A 10412-nucleotide genomic window follows, 5' to 3' on the forward strand; every position below is an offset into this window, starting at 1 on the left:
ATGAGAGATTTACATAAGATAATTCTTTTAAGACATTAACTCAGTTCCTGGTACACGTCAGCTATGGACTTCCTTCTCCAGATGCCAATGCTAAAATTCTGGCAGAAGTAAGAAGGCGACATTATTTTGCAGGATGGGATTCACATTAAATGGAGAAAGACACATCAGGGGATTCTTCGCTCCATCCAAGATGGCCTCTTTATAACACTCCTCCATCTTTCCATGTTCATCCCAAAGCTCTTTCTGGAGGTTGGTAATTCCTCACCATCCCTGCTTTAAAAATCAGACTATAGACAAGGTTGAACTGAGTAAGTGGCATGTTCCTCTTCCCCTTGTAATTTGTTTGGGAATCAAGCCGATTTGTCGGCATAACTAGCTACCCTGTTAGATTTAAATTCCAGTTTTTCTTTGGGATGAATAGGCCAAGCATGAATTTAAGCCAGTTAATTTATTAGCTGCTATTATATATATATATTCAAACTGAGGAGTAATAAAAGTAACAAATGACCCTAAATATTGCATGGCTATCTTTATGGTTAGCGAACAAGCTAATATATTTTTGCATGTTCCTCTTATCTGATATTAATCAAAGTTATGATCTCAATCTTCAGTTAAAAAAGAAACAATTCAACCAAAGTCCTCAGAAATTCATAAAGACACATAGATCTTTTCAGAGCTAATATTTAAACCGTTCGAGTAACTGGAAAAGGAAATGATCAGACAAATTACCTCATCGGCTTCTCATTCTGTCTTCAGTTTCAGAGTGAAACCGTTTATCTTTCTAAGCAGATCTTTTTGGAACAGTCTATATTTCATTTGAAAAAGTTATTTACATAATTCCATTCTACCACTGTTTGCAAAATATCATTTAGAATAATTTAAACATTCATAGGGAAATGTGTGAATAATAAGTTCTTTTTTAAAAAGTAGAGCAGTTAGGTATGCTCATACTTCCCACCCAAGGGAGTTATAAATTTACCAACACGTTTGTCTGACCTCTGAACCAGTCCGTATATTATAAGCCAGCACTAGAGTAATGTTCCACCAAAAAAGGGTAACAGTTTACATTAGGAGCCTCCAGCTATATTTTGATACATTTTTATTTTGAAATAAATTCAGACTTAGGGGAAAGTTGCAAAAACAGTACAGAGCTCTCTGATATAGCCCATCGCCTAGTTTCTCCATTGTTAACATTTTATTTTACCATAGTAGAGTTGTCCAACCTGAAAAACTGGCATTGGTGCCTTACTATTAATTAAAGTTCAGATTTACTTGGATGTCACCATTTTTTTTTTTTTTCCATTCATGTCCTCTTTCTGCTCCAGGATCCAGTCCAGGAGCCCACACTATATCTAGTGATGTGCCTCCCAGTCTCCTCTGGTCTGTGACAGTGTCTCAGTCTTTCCTTCTTTCCCATGAGTTTGGCGAAGAGCACCAGTAGGTAACATATAGAATATTCCCCCAATTTAGGTTATTCTGGTGTTTTTCTCATGATTACACTGTGGTTATGGGATTTGGAAAGACCACCACCATGGTGAAGTGACCATGTCGTCACATCATCCAACTATTTGAAAACTGCTAAATTTGGACTAAATACACTCTCAGATCTTTCCCAGTCCTAAAATGCTATGGTTCTGTATTTTATAGAGCCCCCTATTTTTAAGCAAATATGTATATGTGTTTCTAAAACAAATACAAGTCTTGTAAAATATGGTCTCTAATTTCACTCTAGTGATAAGCAGACAGGGAAGCCCACATCATCAGTCTATGGGCTGAAGCCGATCAACATTCTCCTTCTCCACAAGCCATGCGCTCTGTTGGAACTCTAGCATCTACAGATTTGTGCTAGTATACTAAATATCCCCATCCTTGCCTAAAGTGACTCACAGGAGGCAGATATATCAGCAGCCCAAGCATAGTTTAGAATAAAAGGAAAAGAATAAAAAATCCAATTAAAAAAAGAAGAAGTTAAGAATATATCCAATTATGGGGACATCAAGAATGAGAAAGAAGTTTCTCGTTGGAAGAATCCAGGATTCCTCAACTGAGAGCAGGAGGAAAATGTGGAGAGGAGAGATGAGCAAAAAAAAAGAGAGAACAGAGAGGAAATCGCTGGTCAGCAGACAAACCATGTCATTAAAGTGATTTTGTAGTTGCCTTATTTTCTGTCATGACCACTCAGTCTTATACTTCAAAGCAACTGGAACTGAAGAGATTTGGAAATTAATATTAAAATGTTTTCAGGGTAAGTGAATACAGTACTGAGTAGAGCCTGTACGGACACTAAAGACTGACGTGATATTTGCTTTGCATTTGTACGATGCTCACACATTCACTATTCAATTTGATCGCTGATATGCCCTGTACGTTTCCATTTCAGAAGGGAAGAGATGGAGCCATCATTATAGCATTTGAAATCTGAAGCCCTTCCTTGTAGCCTCCACCCTCGTTTTGTAGATGAGACGACAGAAACCTCGAGATGTTACAACTAGTACCCACAGCTAGTTAGCAATAGAGAATGGCACAATCTCCACTCACCTAACCTTCCAGGCCGGCTTGCTGGCCGCTCCAGAGCAAGTAATAAGGCAACAGGGAATGCCCACACAGTATGTCACGAATATTAACTCATCTATCCTCACAACATGCTGTGAGGTAGGAAGCCCCATTTATAAGCCACGAAGCGAAAACACATCAAAATTAAACAGTTTGCCCAACACCAGACACAGAGCGAACAGCAGGTCACGGATTTGAACCCAGATCACCCAGCTCCAGCATCTCCAACCTCTGTACCAACCGCCCTAACTCAAATGCTGATTTCCTCACCTTTTTGTTTCATTTGCTCTCCTGGGAAAAGGAACCTTTGAACTGCTGTGATTGTCACACACATTCATAGGATGTTGGGAGAGGTCCTCAAAAAGACATGACTGCCAGTTGAAGCATGAGCTAGTCCCCAGGGTTCGGAAGATCCTGGCCCCCTCCCCATCCTTGGAATGTGGATTCCACTTGCCTTTTCCTGCTCCCAGAGATTGCTGCAAGGACACCCCTTGAGATAGGGGTGTGGTGTTGAAAACACCGGCACAACATATGCGACTGAGCCCAGTTAAAGCCTCTTTATAAATGTTTACCATTTGGCAGATGGCCGCAGGGACACATTCATCTTACTGCTGCCCACGACAAGCCTCCCATGCAAGTTCCCTTTGCTTATTAAGACTGCCACCCACCAACCTGGAGTGGCCTGCCTCCATCGCTGTGTCTCCTTGCCCTCTGCTTAAGGAGGCGGAGTTCTGATTACATCCAGGAAGTTCTGTAGAGGTGAGGAGACAGAATCTCGAGTTAGAGGTGTAATCACTGTAGAAGAGAGTCTCCCCGACTGGGCAGAGAGGACAACGCTTGTGACAGTTGATACAGCTGCTGCATTTCTCCTTATACCGGTCCCTTCCAATTTTGCCTTCAGAGTATAAGGGAACAATCCAGTCATGCCACACCCTCCCAAATACACAGAGAAGACAGGGAGGAAATCGAGGGTCACCAATGCTCCTCTCTGCACCTACTACGCTCTGCAGAGCTATAGCCACGGACAAGACAGACAGAATCCTGCCCTCTTGGGGATTCTATGTTATTCATGGTGGGAGGTGAGGAATTCAGGATGGCGGAGGTAAAGCTTTCTGATAATACCAGGGGCAAAGAGATCACTTTTTGGAAAAAACAAACAAACAAACATGTAGCAGGTTACTGCTGTGAATAAACTTGTCCTGAATATAGTAATAAATACACCATTAAGCATCAGATCTTTTAGAAGAGATAATCATCGTGATTTTGACTGTAATATGTACAGTAATAGCAGCTAACACAAGACAGGATACTTTCTGTAAGATTCATGTCGTGTCCAACCGCAAGACGATCTTTAACATTCCTTTTAAAAGAGATCTGTCAAAGTTTCATATTTTTCAAAGAGAAAGCACTTTATCCTGCCTGTTTAGAAGAGGAAGCAAATTACAAACCATTTGAAATTCATGACGAGATACATTCTCTTCTGTCCCCAAACAAGCCCCTTTACTCCAAAGACAAAAATTTCCAAACATACCTGACATTTTCCCTGTCATCTCTGGAAGCTGAAAATATTTCAGTGCCGGAGATTTAAACCAGAAATAATTCTTCAGTTTCTGTGTGCTGATAAGAGGGAGATTGTGATATCTTCAGTAAAGCATAAGGTCTGTGGAACAGGATATGTGGAGGACTCAAGTTCAGAAAGTTTTCATGTAGGGGTGCCTGGGTGGCTCAGTGTGCTAAGCCTTTGCCTTCGGCTCAGGTTATGATCTCAGTTGGGATCGAACCCCTCGTTGGGCTCTGCTCAGCAGGGAGCCTGCTTCCTTTCCTCTCTCTCTGCCTATCTCTCTGCCTACTTGTGATCTCTGTCAAATAAATAAATAAAATCTTAAAAAAAAAAGTCTTCATGAAGAATCTTCATTTTACTTTGAACTTCCAATCCAGCTACTCGTCATATATCCACGCTGTTCAGATTTCATTATTTATGATTCTGATATAACTTTAAGAGTAGGCAGTTAGACTGTAAAGAGGAGCAATTATTTAGTCTCCTACTTAGCATTTTTATTTATTGATGCTGACTCATAAATTCCTTGATATGGTCATGTCAAGCCGACACTTCCTTAATTTGCATGCAGTCACAAGAAGGAGTTATGACTCTGATATCGCAACAGGAAATCTCTCTTTTAACTTTGGTGACTCCACAGGGCATCCATTGATGGCTGGCTTGTCATTTGTTCATTTTTGCCTTTGCTATTATTTTCTCCCCACACAAATTGCTTGCCAAATGTTTCTGGAAACAGCATGGTTGTTTTCACTGGGAACAACATACTGTTGGATGCTTGTATTTCTTCTGCTGTCAAATTTGGTAACTTGGTCAGAATTGCTAAAGCTCTAGTCACAAGTAAATCAATGCTTCATGTGAAATTCCTCATTTTTACTGTCGAGGTGTTAAATGCAATCTAGACTCATAAAATGATTTATTTCCCCACGGAGCAGAAAGGACAATAATCAAGTATATCCAAAATCGTTATAGTCACCACGGCAGCCAGATTGAACTAGAATCCAAATTATCTCTAGAATCCTTAATGCATCCCAATTCCTTCCTTCTCCCATACTTGATAGTCTTAGAAAAACAAATATTAGTCTCAGGAGGCTTTAGCTGAGGCAGTCATTATGATTTTTTGTGCAGTGCTATGAAATTAACATTCTAACGGTTATTTCACGTGGGTCCCCTCCACGTACAAAGCACTGTCAGGTTGTGGGAGTCAATATTTTAGAAATGGAGAAACCAAGACTTGGAAGCGAGGCGACTCGTCTAGGACGCAACAGGTAGCAGATGGCCTTGCTGATGCTAGAGTCTTCTGACTCCCCAGTCACTGCTCCCCACTCCAGACTCTCCTGAACAAACCAAATGAAACAATAAGGTCAGAAGATGGAGGCGATGTAGTTGACAATTCACAAAAGGATTTCAGTGCTGGGATGGCCAAGCACATGGAACCTTTGGTTCTGTTCAAAATCCATGAACTTTATCTTTCATTTGATGTCTGCTGTCCCTTGGGTTTCTTCCACTCCTTTAACCAATTCCATTTGATAAAGATGCCTTTATCTAACATTGCTTTAAAATTGTATGAGCTTTGAAACTGTATTCACCCTGCGTTTGAAGCTCAATTCTATTACCATGTGTGTGACCTAAGGCATGAAAAATCTCTCCAAAGCAGAGGAGGAGATGAATTAAAATTTACCTCCTCATTGAATTACTCTGGGATTTTTAATGATAATTATGTCAGAATATGTGCAGTACCTGGCACAGAGAAGATAATCTACAAAGGTAAATAACTTTCCTTTGACACCATCATATGCACTTAGGTTTTTGTACTTATAGCGTGGTACAATGATTGTCAAGGGAATAATAAGGGAAAAACGAGGCTAAGATAAATTCCATATACATCCTCTATATACAATAGTCGTCTGGTCCAACATCTGTATCAGAAAGATGAATTTGGATTAAAGCATTAGGAATCTCCCACTGAAGTAAAGGTTACTTGGTACTTTATATATTCAAATTGTTTAAACCTTCCCTTTAGAAAATTATGAAAAGCACAGGGATTTTATAAAATCTCAGTATCACAAGTTCACAATGAAAGGATGCATGACCCTAAGTGTACTTAGTTTGTTAACATTCATTCATTTATTAAATAAATATTTATTGGGTTCTGATTATTGTGTCTAGTTTCCTGAAGCTAGATAGAGAAGCAACCAAAATTGCAACGGGAATTCTTGAATTAATGTCTCCAGTTCATGGGGAGAAAGATAGGCTTCAGGTAGACTTGGAATCCACATAATTCCCGATAGACTGGAGACTGGGGACACCTGTGATGGAGGAGCTATTTCATGATGAGGTAGATGTTAGGAAGGGGGAAAGGGCCCTTCAGGTCAGTGGCAACAGTGTTATTTCTGTCAGATTTCAGAGGTTACATGATCATGAAGTGCTGTCCACTGGGCATCTGGCCCCAGGCTCCTGGGCAACTCTGGGAAAAATGACATAAGAATGTGCTACTTGTTTTGGACTCTGACTTTAATCATGAATGTCAAAAGTGAAAGAAGGATTAGCTTATATAGTCTATGCCTCTCTTTTATAGATAAGGAAAGTGAAGTTCATAGAGGTAAAGATGTGCCTAAGATTACCCATCCCATTAGAAGCAGAGATGCGACTGGACTGTTTTTAGGGCAGACAAATCAGCCAGCTCTCACTGCCTCTTGAGCAGAGTGTCATGAGGAAATCAGCATTTGGTTCCTTCAACTGGGCTTTAATTCCCCCTCAGACATTAACATGGTGAGTTAAATACATAAAGGATGAAGAGTGACAGAGACATATCTATGAGAACGCCATTTTTATGCAGTATTTATAAATACGAGTTACAAAACCTTAAAAAAAATACCAAACAGGTCTTTATGAACTCCTATAAAAATTGTTCTTCCAAAGATAACAATGACTAGGATCCCCTTGGTGGCTCAGTCAGTTAAGCATCTGCCTTCGGCTCACGTCCTGATCCCAGAGTGGAATCTGAGATCAAGCCTTACATCAGGCTTCCTGCTCAACGGGGAGTCTGCTTCTCCCTCTTCCTCTGCTCCTCCTTCCCCCACCTCTTGTGCCCTCTCTCTCAAATGAATGAATAAAATCTTCATTTTTTAAAAAGATTTTATCTATTTTATTTGACAGGCAGAGATCACAAGTAGTCAGAGAGGCAGGCAGGGAGAGAGGAGGAAGCAGGCTCCCTGCTGAGCAGAGAGCCCAATGCAGGGCTAGATCCCAGGACCCTGGGATCCTGACCTGAGTCGAAGGCAGAGGCTTTAACCCACTGAGCCACCCAGGAGCCCCTAAAATCTTCATTAAAAAAAAAAAAAACAACCCAAAAACAAAAATGACAATGAGTTCCTTAACAAGAGCCTGAGGCTACAAGTTTGAAGGCACAGGCCATCACTGGCAAGAGCAGTTTTCTTTCGGAAAGATCATTTGGGAGAGTCTGAGGGATTACAACATTTCAGTACTGGATTTCTCAATATGTCACACAGAGTCATAAGGCCTACCCATCCTCTTCCAAAGCAAGGTCTGATGTTGGGAAATGATAACTTGATAGTAGATGAGAAAATATGATCTCAAATAGGTAAAAAAAAAAATTGTGTGTGAGAAAAACTAAAAGAACATATTTCAAAGTGTTAATAGTCATTCTCTCTGGATTGTGGGTGATCTGTTTCCTCTTGAATACCTTTTCGGTATTTGCTCAGCTTTTCTGCATTGAAAATACATTATATTTATTCTTAACAAGATATTATATGTAGGTATGTGTGTGTGAATGAATAGACATACACACACCCTTCTAAGAATATTTGGGGAGTCCGCATCTTCCCGGTAGGCACTTGGTGCAATCACAAGCTTATGGCAGGCCGTGCATGTCACAAACGGGGTAGAAGGTGGGGGGAGGGGCAGGAGTTCATAAAATGTTTTCCTAGACTTACAGGCTCTCCAGTTCTAGATGGACTGCTCCATAAGGGTCACTGGGTTTTGAATAATCAAATTGCCCTCGGGTGTTATTCAAGATGGGGCAGAGGGTAAAGGTGGGTACTAGTAGTCATCCACCCCCAACTCCCCACTTCAGTCCCTCCAGTACTACCCAAAACACTGAAGTTTAAGGAAAACTGTTCTGTCCTCCCCTTGGCCCCTGGATAACTTGTTTCCAATATCCTGACCAACGCATCCCCGGTAACTACCACTCAGAAGAACGACAGAGAAACCTCACAATTAAAGTTGTTGGCTTCCAGTCCAGGAAGGTCAAATAAAGATATGGGAGGTCTTAAGAGGAGGCTGAGGAACTTTCATTAATACACAGGTGTTAATATTAGTTGGGAATGCATTTAGATTAAAGCCTCATTTGCTGACTTGAGAGAGTTCTATCTGGGCTCTACTAAAAAGGAATGTATTTACATACACTAAACATGTTGGGCACTTCACAATGCATGTCATTGTTGAAGCCCTACGTACTCCTGAGACTAATATTATATGTCAGCTATACTCAAATTAGAACAATTCTAAGATTAAGCCTTCAAAAAAATAAAATAAAATAAAATAAAAGGAGGCAGGTGTGAAATCTTAACGGCTTTGTAGAGGATGTTCCACAGAGGATGAAGAATCTGTGAGGGTCCTCGGTCTCTGCCTCCTGCCCTCCAGCCTCCCGGCCACTCTCCACGTGTACTTACTCTGGATGCTGCAGAAGGCCTCACCCTGTCCTCAGCCTGGGTAGCAGACGCGGGCCCAGTCATAATTCCACATAAACCCAAATGCAAAGACAGGGTAGGGGACATTGCTCAGAAGTGTCCCAACCCAAGCTGGTGATGAAGGTAGTTTTCACACCACGCTGCAGTTAATACGGATCCTGAGTAGGGCTGCCAGATAAAATACAGGCCTATGAAATTTGAATTGTAGATAACAAGGCATACATTTGTATGCAAGGGTGCGTAATTATGCTAAAAATTATCTGTTGTTCATCTGAAATTCAAATAGAACTGAGCATTCTGTATTTTTATTTGCTGAACTGGGTTAACACTAATCCTGAGTTAGGTCATGATGTCCAACAAAATAAAGTGTTAATCCAACGTAAGCACTTAAACCCTGCTGACAGTCCAGTTCTATAGTCAGTCATTGTCTTCTTTTAAAGGTCCGCATTTTATAGTATTCCTAATTTATGTTATCTGGGGTTCTGAAAAGTTCAATGGTATCTTTCATTTGCAGGAAAGGAAATGATTTTAATGCTGATCTGAGATCATTTATATAATTGTGTTTAAGCTTAAAGTCCTTGAAATAGATATCCTCCACATTTCAGGTTAATCCTAATTGGTAGCGGGTCCTTTGCATTTCTAGAATTAGTCTGATAACCACTGAGAGACAGAGACTGAGGCTACATTCAATTCAGAAAACGATTGGATCAGAGGTATGATAATGCATTCTCAATGTGTCATCTATCCAGAAGGTGGCGATTGAAAGATCTGTGGCATAGCCCAAGGAGTCAGTCCCTCGCTGTTTCACAAAAATCGCAATCCCAAAGACAAATGTTTTTTCTTGTAACAAAGACAGTTAAATCAAAGAGGGAAATATTCAAAGTGGGATGAAAGGAACAGACATTAGGAAAGACTACATGGTGACTGGAGAAAAACAGGAAAAGATTTTAAAAGTTCTCAATCGTGGGGCACATTACAACTGCTGGCTTTGTCTCTTATAAAATTTCCTTTCCCATTGTACTAACCCCATGCTTCCCTCCAGTCTGCTGGAAAACTGCAGAAAAGGTTTTCAAATGCTAATAGGTAAATTCAGGCAGCCCCAGACTGAAAGGAGGAACTAGTTTCTCAGTAGCGCTCAAAAGCAAGGTCAGAGGCAAAGCAAACTTGTCTTCTCCCAAATGCTAGATGACTGCTTTCTAATAATCCACCAAGAAAGTTCGTGCCCAAGGGAAAGCATGGAGCCAAAAATAAATAAATAAATAAACAAACAAACAAATAGCTGGGGTGGAAACCTCTCAAAAGACATGGGATCAGAAGTTCCGAACTTCAGCCACTGCTCCTCCAGCAGCAAGCTGTGACTTTGGGTAAGTTCTTCAGTCTCTTCCTTCTAGAAGGAAGAAGTTGAATAAAATAAGCTCGTAAGATTCCTGTCCAGTAAACGCCAAAGAAACTTCATGCCATCAGTTTTCCCCCCAGATCTTCACTTCTCTTGCTCATCTTTTCCTCCTTTTCTACCTGGCAAAGCCCCAACTCTCCTCTCACCCACCTACCCTGATCTCTTGTCCGTAAGCCCAGGCAGCCGAGAAGTCCGG

The sequence above is a fragment of the Mustela lutreola genome, chromosome 11, assembly GCF_030435805.1.
Source record: "Mustela lutreola isolate mMusLut2 chromosome 11, mMusLut2.pri, whole genome shotgun sequence".
In the NCBI taxonomy this organism is placed as follows: domain Eukaryota; kingdom Metazoa; phylum Chordata; class Mammalia; order Carnivora; family Mustelidae; genus Mustela; species Mustela lutreola.